General features: G+C 37.1%; 1 protein-coding gene across 1 annotated transcript in view; it reads left to right on the top strand.

The window, feature by feature from the left end:
• Window positions 1–257: 257 nt before the first annotated feature.
• TBL1X (transducin beta like 1 X-linked) overlaps window positions 258–11,473 on the top strand; it is a gene marked incomplete at its 3' end in the record, with an annotated part of 178,701 nt that continues 167,485 nt past the window's right edge. The window contains 1 exon segment of the mRNA XM_072427388.1: window positions 258–727.

The raw sequence follows: 11,473 nt of genomic DNA, 5'->3' as shown, positions 1-11,473 counted from the left end.
ATTATTTTTGTGTAACATCAATATAATTTACTTTATACTCTGATAAAGCAAACCCTAACACTATATTGCTTAGCATGAAGAATAAAATATTCTAATTTATAATTCAGCAAAAGCATGAATGGGAAATATTTCTTATTTTTTTAATTTCAGTTGGGTTGCTGTGTTTTTTTTAATCATTTTTCTCTAGGAGGTCACTGGCTGAGTGTTTCTGTATGTATGTGTGTGGATCTTTTTTCCTGCCAGTCTCTCTCTCTCTCTCTCTCTCTCTCTCTTCCCCCCTCTTTGAGCTGCTGCTGCTGTGTCTGTGGGAGCTTCACTCACACACAAACACAGACTAACTAACTCTGCTAATCAACTAGTTAGCTGTACATTCAGCAAGAATAGATCACAACAATAATAAAAACAGACACCACAGTTCTAATAAAGGCAAAACTTTCCACTGTCTTTTGGAGCCTGGCTTTGGGATCAAGGATTGTTTTTATATATATTTTTTCTTTTTCTGTGTGTTTTTGTGATTTTTTTACATTTTGGAGAATTTTTTATTTTTAAGAAACATCACTCTTGGTACTTTTTTTTGGCTTGTGAACCCAGGACCTACAAAAGGAGAGTTACCATCATGCACAGTTAGTGAGAAGAAAGAAAAGTCAGTGTGGTTCCTGCAAGAAGTTAAGGACTAAATCAACTGTCTTTGGGAAGTACAAAGCTTGGTGTTGTGAACCAGTGTGAGGTAAGTGAGATTATCCATTCATCTGAATGGTGTTTAAGTCTCCATCCCCCACTTACTGTACCTTGTATGTCCTGCAATAGATTGTCATAAGGCTAAACTTCCTATGTGTGTAATGGCAACGTGTCTTCTTTAGTTGTCTTTATTTTGTATAACCCTTTTGTGTGTTTATGCTGTCACTTTGCTGGGCTTTATTATTGTCATTTAGCAATGTACTAAACTACAGTGGGGGATGGGATTTGCTAGAAGATCATTAGCTTCTCACAAGTCATTTTTTTTATAATGATCCAGGAAAGGGTTTAAACTGCAAAAATTCCAGGTATTCACATTGCAGATGGTGTGACTGGAGTTTCCTCAAGCCCTGGAGTGGGGGGAGGGGAATCCCATTCATGGCTTGTGTGCTAGACAGCATTTGATCCCTTACGTCAAATGTCAGAATGTTCCCCAGTACTTTTTGTTATGCTGTTGCCTATGGAGCTTTTATGTTTTTGTGTACAGGAAGTTCCACCCTCAGATGGCTTCATGTACCAGATTAATAATGGTATACCATAATACAACGTGCTTTGCCCTGTTCATCACATGGTGCTTTTTTTTTATCCGACTTGTTGCGTGCTAATGTTATACTTATTTCTATTAATATTCAAGGTCGATATCACGTGAGCGATGCCCTTTCGTATTTACAAACTGTGTTGGGTTTTTCTAATTGCTAATAAATCAGAAGTCAATAGGGGATCAATGGAGAGATGACAGTGAGCCTGTTATTAGGAATATATTGCTCTTAGTTTTATGTATTGATCAGTCTCGGTTAAGCAGCCAAGTTCTTGTTGGGGTAAGGCGTATTCCAAATACACTCCATTCTTAACGATTGCTCCAAACTTCAGCGAGATCTCGTAATTTCTGAGATTCCATGATGTCAAACACAATTAAGACTGATGTCAAACTTTATCGACTGATAAAATAGTAATACAATGTGTATTTACTGCATAAAGTACCTAAACCTGGGATTGGTATTAGCATTTTGTATTCTTCTGTTCGACCATAAAGCAGCCAGGCTGGTTACTAAATATTTATTAGCTGAAAAGAAACAAGCTGGCAGAAGGAGAGTGCAAAGGAGGCAATTTGATTAGCGTTTTTTGCTGCTTCCTGTTAACTGTCCAATCACTGGCTGTGGGCGGGACAAAGACCTAACTTTCTTGAGCAACTGCAGTTGACAAAAGGCAGGTCACCAGTCAGACTGTTTTCTATCATTATATTTTAGTTCATCTTTACAATTTACTTTTTATTTGAAATTTTTGCATGGAGCGCAAAGTTTCTGTCCATGCTGCCACATGAGTGTGTTGGGGTATTACAAGCTAAAAAGCCTTAGCACAGCATTCTTTACATTGGGGGGAATTGCTTTGTTATACAAATCAGGGGTAAGTTATGTGGTCCTGCCTCATTAAGCGTGATAAGCACCAGACATTAAAATAATACAGGATCATGAAGAACCTGCTAAAAGCTGTCAAAAAATGTATCTTCCTATTGTCAGATATGTTACAGAAACTGTTTATACAAAAATATCATCAAACAGGAAACGACTATTTACATGGCACCATACTTTGTGACAAATGTGTTTGTGTATTTTAAATTAAAAATTGTGGTTTTGGTAGATTCATTTAATAATCTTGCTAAAAATTGAGCTTCTTTAATTACAAACTGGATATGAGATGGTAAATCGGATCATTTGCTCTGAATGCAGAATATTGCATATGTCCATTGTTTGTAGGATGTAACTATATATTGCCATCATATCTTTCCTGTACTTGATAGAAGATCCCTGACTGAGGACATCTGTAATGACTTGGTTGCCTAACATGGAAGCATGTGTGTTTGTTTTCCTTGTGACTGATACTCTGAATAGCCGGTTTGACATGATTACTAGGAAAATTGATGCCAATTTGCCATTAGCCTTAAAACAACAAAACAAGTGTCTGCCTGTTTGCTAACCCCAAGTCTGGTCATAGACTAGCAGATATCTCCTAGGGGTTGACAAGTGGGGAGATACCTAGTTGTCCCTACACATGTACATTGATATCGCCCTACAGGGATACAAACCTTATGGTTAGAGTGGTGCACATATAGTACTTTGATACATTCCTTGCTCCACAGTGGATTAAACATCTCAACGCAAGACTTTTTCCAAAAACAAAAGGTTTGTTAGGTTATAAAAGTATGGAAGTATGGGTTACCTATTTTAATTACAATACTTGTAGTTATTGATACTTAGTTGACCAAGGAAAAAGGTTGTGCACTGCGTTTTAGGTTGTTTTTCATTTCTTGCTGCAAACCTGAAAAGTTTTTGGACAAAAGTTTGCAATGTAGAAATTTGCAAATCCAAACCTTATCATAAAAATTGGCAAGCAGGATGTCCTGGGAAATAAATCTGTGTTTTTTTATAAATCAGATTTTTTTAAACCGGCTGGGTTGTAGTTGTAGGTGGGTATTGTGACCCAACTCTTTAGTAACCACCCAAAAAATGCGGGGTGGTTACTGAAAAGAGCCGGGTGGTGCGCCTACCAAAAAGGGGCTGCGGCAAACACTGATAAATTAATGTTTAAATTGGGGACTATCAAATGAACAAAATGTTTGTAATATAAAGTATTACTCTATGATTAAGCGGATTGTCCATTTATCAACTACGGATTTTCCAAACCACTGGAAAATATTCCTGTGAGACAATGTCATCCACATACATAAGGAGTTGGTAATCTCCAATAAGGTGAACAGAAACAGCCTATATTTACAAGCAATGGCTATTTACACAAATGCAATCGGTCTGTGCCTCCATTTTGTGCAGAACAAAATCTTTCCCAAGGTTAAAAAAGAGAAGAGATAGACCAGAATGAGCTTGCGAAGGTTAACAGCTTCATTTTTTTTATAGTTGTAGCTATTATTTTTTTCATTATTTTTCTCAAAAGCAGCAGAAGCATCAGAAAATACATTTTTGCCTTTTAGCCCACGTTAGGAATATTGTACACAAAGCCCAGCTCTGTTTTAATACTGATTACCATGTTTATTTTGCTAACACACAACATTCTCTGTAGAAGAAGATGTTTATGAAAGCATAACAATAGTACATTTGAAACTCTGTACCACCATAAATAGAATACAAGTCTGATAAAAACTGTTTTGGGTTCATGGCTTGCTCAAACCTGGCAGTACACGTGCATATTATCAGCAAAAAAGACTTCTGATAATAGTTTCCTTTTTTGTCTAGCTTCCAGATCTCTACACAGGTGAAAGAATTGAGTAGCCCCATTGAGTTACCTCACCCACTCACTAGGCATGTCTTAATTTTAGCCTACCATTCATCCATAGCTTTAACGATGGAATTTCAGCCAATACAAGCTTGCATGCTTACTAAAAATTGGACTATGTTCACGCCCATAGTAGGACCGGGCAGCCCTATGTGTCTCCAGGTGACTGGCTTTCTGCCTTGCCAGATGCTTGGCCAACCCAATGGCTGCACTATTTCTTCAAGAACCAGTATTTGCACATTTACAGTGGGCAGCAATGAGCCACTTACTGCTGCCCCCATTCATTCCCAGTGGGTTGCAGTGGCTGAGATGCTACATGTAGCATCTCAACTAAAGAAGCAGTTCTGGGACATAGGGATGCAGTAACCACACTGGAGTCATGTGGCCTGTCTGAACAAAGTCCTATTAGCAAACTATAATCTGCTGTTGAAAAAGTTATTATCTACAACATATTGCAATATTACATGAACACGAGTTCAGCCTTATAAACAATAGTAGACAAATTTGTGAGTCAAATATTTGGATCTATTAAAGAAAACCTGAACTAGAATAAACCTGTAGGCTACCACGGTTTAGCTTTTCTAAAAATGGAAGCTGCCTAGCTGTTTCTCCCATTAAAGAGGAAGTAAACCCAAAAACGACCCAAAACAGAAAAAAAAATACACTTACTTTTAATCCCGTAAAGCAGTCGATCTGTCCGGAGGTTTCTTCCATCAGGTCCCGCGTCATCCCGGTATCCGTCTTCAGGCCGGAGTGCTAGGCGCCACTATCTTCTCTCTGTTCTTTTGGGTTCTTCTTCCTACGTCACAGGACGCAGGCGTGAGATGGGGTGATGTAGATGAGAGAAAAAACCTGCCCATCTCACTGCGCATGCGTGAGATCGGCAATTTCTTTCTCTTTTGGCGAAAGGGCTCCTTCTGCGCATGCCCGAGATGCAGCCAAGACCTTCCTGGGTTGCGTGACGTAGGTATCCCGGGAGCCTCTGCGTACGTATCGAGAATTAAGGGGGCAGTGCTGCACTTTGTCTACCCGTTTATGTAAAGTGAAAATTCTGAGTTTAGGTACGCTTTAGGTATGTTTAAGTCACTGATCCAGAACAAGAATCCAGTTGTAGGGGGTTATATTTTGAGTATACTGGAATGTTCTAAATTCCTTTATGCCTAGAGAGAGATGGTTGGCTACCTTCTATGGCAGGGGAGGAACCATTCAATTTCCTGGTGCATTTTTTCCTTGGCACCTTTTTAGGAGGGCACTTTATAGGATAAATGTGTGAAGAACTAAACCAGAGGGGGAACTGTTTTTCCCATGGGTATTGACAAGAAGCCAGGGGAGTCAGAGTAGGTCAGCCCTAAAGCCCCAGGACCTATCTGGGCCAGCGCTTGGATAATGGAGCATGGGAGGGTGAGTTTGGCTAGATGGCTAGATGAGCCCAGTTCTAAGAGAGAAGCCAACGTAGAAGAAAACCCATTGGAAAGGAAAATTTAGGACAGAAACTTGTTTGTGCTGTAGTTTGGAACTGTCACTTTGATTGTAAGAATCACTGCAGAGGAGAAATTCTTCTCATACTGTCTAATATGGAAGATGAGTCCAGCAAAATTTTAGATGTTAGCTTTCTGTTATTGGATTCAAACTGCTGTGACATCCTGCTGTCGTAACCTTCTCTCTTACAAGTTTGATTTACAATAACTTATTCCTAAATTAAAGATATGTGAGCTTCTGTGATACTTGATGCACCATTAAGGGAAAGATCCCAAGAAAAATCAGCCACTTCTGCAGGAGTGAGTGTTACATGGAAATTGTTAAAACACTGTATATGGTCACAGTTAGTGTCATCCATCCATGTGTGATTTATTGACATATACATAAGCTTGGCAGGTTGCTCATCTTTGCATAAGAGTTACTTTGTGCTCTGGAAATAGGCAAATGAGAAAGAAATGTGGCTGATTTCCTGTAATATGGCTGTATATCTAGATCAAAGTAACAATAAAAGGTATATCATCCATAGAAAGCTACAAATAGTTATAAGGTGTTATATTGGAGCCCTGGCAGTACAGCAATACATTCGTAATTGAAATCTGACACTGGATTCCAGTGTATTTATTAACATATTTAGTTTCCAAAGAATTATCTTGGTCTTTATAAATAATGCACAATTACCTTACATGTTTGCCGGAAGGTGTTCCCTAAGCGTAAATTAATAATAATGTGTTAAAATCCTCAAGGTCATAATCCCACAGAGGATTTAAAAAAGGAAAAACAGTATTTTATTTTTAAAATGAGCTATTGTTATTGATGCATAGTGCTTCTGTATGGCCAATATATAGTATTTGTAGTGTGTTGACATCTTACCACTCTTCATTCTGCTTACTGTCAGTATCACATAAAAAAAGTTCCAGACTGATGTCCTGCTATGTTAGTGTAATTCTAAGGCTTACCAGATCATTGGGGGGCAAGTAGAATGCACTTATAGGCTCCCATAAAATTTAATCTAAAGCACACTGACTGAGCCAAGACTGCTTCTATAAAACAAAGGATTGGTTATTTTACATGTGTCTAAGTTGCAAAGTTTTGAATGAAAAATGCAAACTCCACAACAAAAGTGTTATTTGGCTTCATATTTTTGCTAATATTTTATGTGTATAAGTTTATATATATATATATATATATATATATATATAATTTTGTTATTATGCAGTATTTATATATCGTCAACATATTACACAGCGCTGTACAAAGTCCAAAGTCTGGGAGGAAACCAGAGTACCTGGAGGAAACCCATGTAAACACAGGGAGAACCTGCAAAGTCCTTGCAGATAGTGTACTGGCTGAGATTCGAACATGGGACCTAGCACCGCAAAGACAAGAAGTGCTAACCTATGAGCCACCGTGCTGCCTATATATAAATATATAGGCAGCACATTATATCACCTATAGTAAAAGCTTGCTTACCTATTAAAAATGCTTTCTTTCCTAAACCTTAAATGTTCACACTCCTGGCAAGACCAGGCAGCCCCTTATGTCTCCAGTGGTGGCGAACACTTTTGCTTGACAGCCACTCCACCACTGGATCATTATATAATGGGCAGTACTGACCCACTCTTTGCTGCCCCCATTCATTCTCAATGTTAAATTATTGGTGAAAATGTTACAATGTTTTTTTTAAAAATGGTGAACTTTAATATGTTCCATCATTCAAAAAACTGTAGTCCATTTATAACAAAACAAAAGACGAGACAGAAATGTTAAAGTTTAGTTTGAGATGCATATACTGACTTTACATTATGTAAGTTAACATTTTGTCTTGTGGTTATGGTTGAAATGTATTGTATGTTCTTAATAGTTTTGAAACCATTAGAGATTTATGTTTTTAACCAAGTTGGTTTTCTTTTATATTGATTGTCTAAAAATGTTAGTATGGAATTTTTCACAATTGTTCTAACAAACCACCTTTGTGACTTGCATTTATAAAGCTAGATTTTTATTGTGGCTTTACAGAGCAAGATTAATACTATGTTTTAAGTGCCAGGATAGGTTTCTTGTCAGTGGTTACTGTTTGTTTTCAATAAATATTGTTGTACTTCCACCCACTGCTGTCATAATGTGCATATTGTTTTGTTCTGTGCTCCTGTGTGATTGAATCACCAGCTAAGGACTTTTGCAAACAAAAACCATGTTGTAAAAAAAGTCAGAAGGCATGAACAAAAAAACATTTTAAATATTGTGCATTATGCCTATATATATATATATACGGTATATATATATATATACATACAACCAAAAATGGAATTTAGGGATATCATTAACTTTTGTCTGGTAAAATGACAATACTATGATGATTTGTCAGTGGTTTATGGCACAGAGCACAACATTTGAAGAAGAATGGTGGGAGAAATGTAATTTATTGTAATTTAAAATATATAAAATGAAAAATTCTTGTACAATACAGTATCTAAAAAGAAGTGGTTTGGAATTTGTCATATATAGCACAGTGCCTGGAGTGAGACATTCACAGTATTTCCCTAATAGCACAATACACAGAATAGGATAGCCATGTGTAGCAAAAGTATTTAATTTACAGCACATTGTCCAGCTATGGCATTCCAATGTATTAAAGCAAATTGAGATTACAGAGGGAATCTGGAACATGCAATGTATATCACAGTGTATAAAACTAGGAGTATGTATCATTTTACTCAAGGAAGGGACACACTTTACCCCATGTGCAGCTGTGAAATCATCTTATCCCCATCACCTAATTGGTAATAAGAGTTACTGAAACCTCAGGGCTCTGCAGCTGATCAAGAAGATTGAGTCTTCTAATTACTCTTCATACTTAGGGCCATTTGTTACCTGCAGTGAGCCACCAATGGTCTGCCACAGGCTGAATCATGGTTCTAACTGCTTCTAATAAAAGGCATAAGAGCAGTTGGAATCCCTTTTTTTTTGGACGCAGCTGCAGGAGATCTCTGCATGGTTTGCAAAAGTGTCATGTTCTTTTTTGGCTGTGGCAGGTTGTGTTCTGAGGATCTGCACTGCAGCTGCAAGCAAACCCTTTTGCCTGTTGTGCAGTTTGCCTCTCCTAGCCTAGCTGCACAGCAGCAAATTTATGTGCACCTAAAAGCTGTGAGACACTGGTTTACCACCACATGTCTGAAATTAGCCTTACTCTACATGTATGCTTACATTTGCAAACACAGGTTTTTCACAAATATAGCATAGCATCTAGGTCTTTAGCTGCCTAGGAAATAGTTGGCTATCAAATGTGTATTACTTCCATAACAGTTTAAGTAATAATTTCAGGAGTCATAGAAGTAGGAACAAAGCAAACTGGTATGCCTTTTATTATTTGAAAATGTTGGCAACTACAATATATGTGTATATGTGCGCACTCACTTTTCCCGAATTGCATATTAAGATACTAACTACTTATAGTCTTCCATAAAAATGTAGATTGCTTATTTAGTGGGCAGCTTGCCTACACATGCCTCAATGATTCTGAATGGGCTGATGATGTTAATACTGCACAGTATAATTAAAATGACAATGTTTAATTTAAGACTATACAACAGGAAAATGATCACTGTCATTACTTTTAGGAATTTCTTGAAATAAGGTCTTTGATATTGAGATGAGTTTAACTCTAGCTATAGTTAATAGTGAACTTAATTATGTTTTAAGACCAGAATTGTCTGAGCTTGTGAGATTAATACCACCTATTTAATGTACAGCGCTGCGTAATATGTTGGCGCTATATAAATCCTGTTTAATAATAATAATAAAAACCTTATGCCACTAAAACACATTGGATGAAAGTTTTGTAAGAGATCTTAAAGAGAGATATAATATATTTAAACCTAACTATACCTAAAAGCAAAATTTGTATACATTGAAGCTTTGCAGGCCGCTATAGTATATCAAAGGATTGGAGACTTGGAGTTCCAATTACAACTACAGTTATTACACCCGACCTGTCCTAAACCAGTGAATGTACAAAATGGAAACTACTACCATTTTTTTTTTTTTGCTTCCTGTTGCATTGTCAAGACAAAAAGAGAAATGTCACCAGCAGTAATCACTTTAGTATCAAATGGTTTAAGGCCTGAAGTTCTGAATATAGCTACAGTCATCACATCCAACCTGCCCTAAAAATGTGAATTTGATTGGATGTTGGGAGATCCATTTATTAGAAGATACAAAGTGAAATATAAGGTCCTCTGTGACAAACTAAATCATTGCTGAAAATCATTTTCTTTCTCATGTATATCAAACCAGGTTTGGTATATTAACAAATAAATAGCTTTAGATTCAATTCACTGCTTCAGAATGTTCAGCAGCCCATGAGTCAGGGAAAAGCTGCTTCCAAAGGAACCTTCTCACCCAGCTGTTTCAGGTGCCTTTATTATATTGCCTTTAATTTATTTTTCTTCCTTTTTAAATCTTAATTTAGGAATTACCAATATATACCAGGATACTGTAAAAGCTCTGGTTGCACAAAACTGTAAAATGCTGGATAATTAAACCAAGGTAGTTATATTACAGGTGAAAAATAGGTCAAAGTTAATTGCCTTTGGTTATTACAGTGCTTCCTGCTACTATATCTTTTGATGTTCTGTGATATTCTTCATAAGCGCCTGCACATCACATGTATGGTATAAAGAAACAAGATGTTTGCATGTGGTGTGCCAAACTCTTTTTCCATTAATGGTAAAAAGTAAATTGCATCAGTCGTTTTATTTAATAATCTAGCTTTATTCAACAGAAATATGTTTGGGTTGTATAGAATGCTGCTTGTTGAACATTTATAATGTATAATTAGAGATTAAATTTATATGATGAAATACCAAAAGAAAAAAATTCACATTTTCTCTTCTTTTTTCTGTATAAACATGATCCTCAGTTATATAGCTATCTCTCTTGGATTGTAAGCTCTTCTGAGCAGGGTCCTCTTCTCCTCCTGTGTCACTGTCTGTATCTGTCTGTCTTTTGCAACTCCTATTTATTGTACAGCTCTGAGTAATATGTTGGCGCTATATAAATACTGTTTATTATTAATAAATTAAATTAAAAAATAATAATAAAGACTGAGGCAAAATTACATATTATTATTCAGATACCTATACTTTCAATAAAGTTTCTACCTCTGTATAGGTGTACAGTATTTGGCATTATTTGCTTAAAGAGGAGCTATATTTAGAATTCAAAAAAACCAAAACAAAAACACTTAGCTTTAATCCCGCAGGGCAGTCCGATCACTCCAGGGGTGTCCGGCATCAGGTTCCGCTTCATATCGTCATCCATCCCAGAGCGCTCCGGGCGCCGCCATCTTCATCTTCTCTTCCAAGTTCTTCACCCTACGTCACTGCGCATGCGTGAGATCGGCAAATTTTTCTGTTTAAGTAAAAAGGCTTCTTCTCCGCCTGAGCCTGAGTTGCTCGGGCATGCTCAGAAGGAGCGACATAGGTATCCTGGGAGATTTTGCGCTCCTATTCATGCTCGATCGCTTAGGTGGCCGAGAATTTGGGGCCGTGCTGCACTTTTTTTTTTCTTTAAAAAGGGTGTTGCACCTAAAAAAAACCATAATGTTTTAACTTATGTTTGCCTATGATCATATGGGCAAAGGCCATGACTTTAGGAGCAATGTGCTTTGGACAAATGAGGCATAGGTATTTATAAAAGAAAAATACACTGTCTTATTTAAAAAATGTTGTAAATATTGTAACTCGTTCCCAATTTTATGAACCGTTTCACACATATCATGGCAGTAACTGATCCCAGGTGGCCAAGGCCAATACTGCCCCTTAACGTAACCTCCACAGTCAACCCCCCAATGAAACTGGACTGGACATTTAGTTGCAATATGTAGGTACAATTTTCTTCAGAGAAAGAGATAATGGAGATTATCACTGGTCACTGTCTGGACGCTTCATCGCATTGTTGGTGGAAAATTGATTTG

Source organism: Pyxicephalus adspersus, chromosome 1, assembly GCF_032062135.1.
Source record: "Pyxicephalus adspersus chromosome 1, UCB_Pads_2.0, whole genome shotgun sequence".
In the NCBI taxonomy this organism is placed as follows: Eukaryota; Metazoa; Chordata; class Amphibia; order Anura; family Pyxicephalidae; genus Pyxicephalus; species Pyxicephalus adspersus.
The sequence above is the reverse complement of the archived record's forward strand: the minus strand, read 5'-3'. Positions and strand labels throughout refer to the sequence as shown.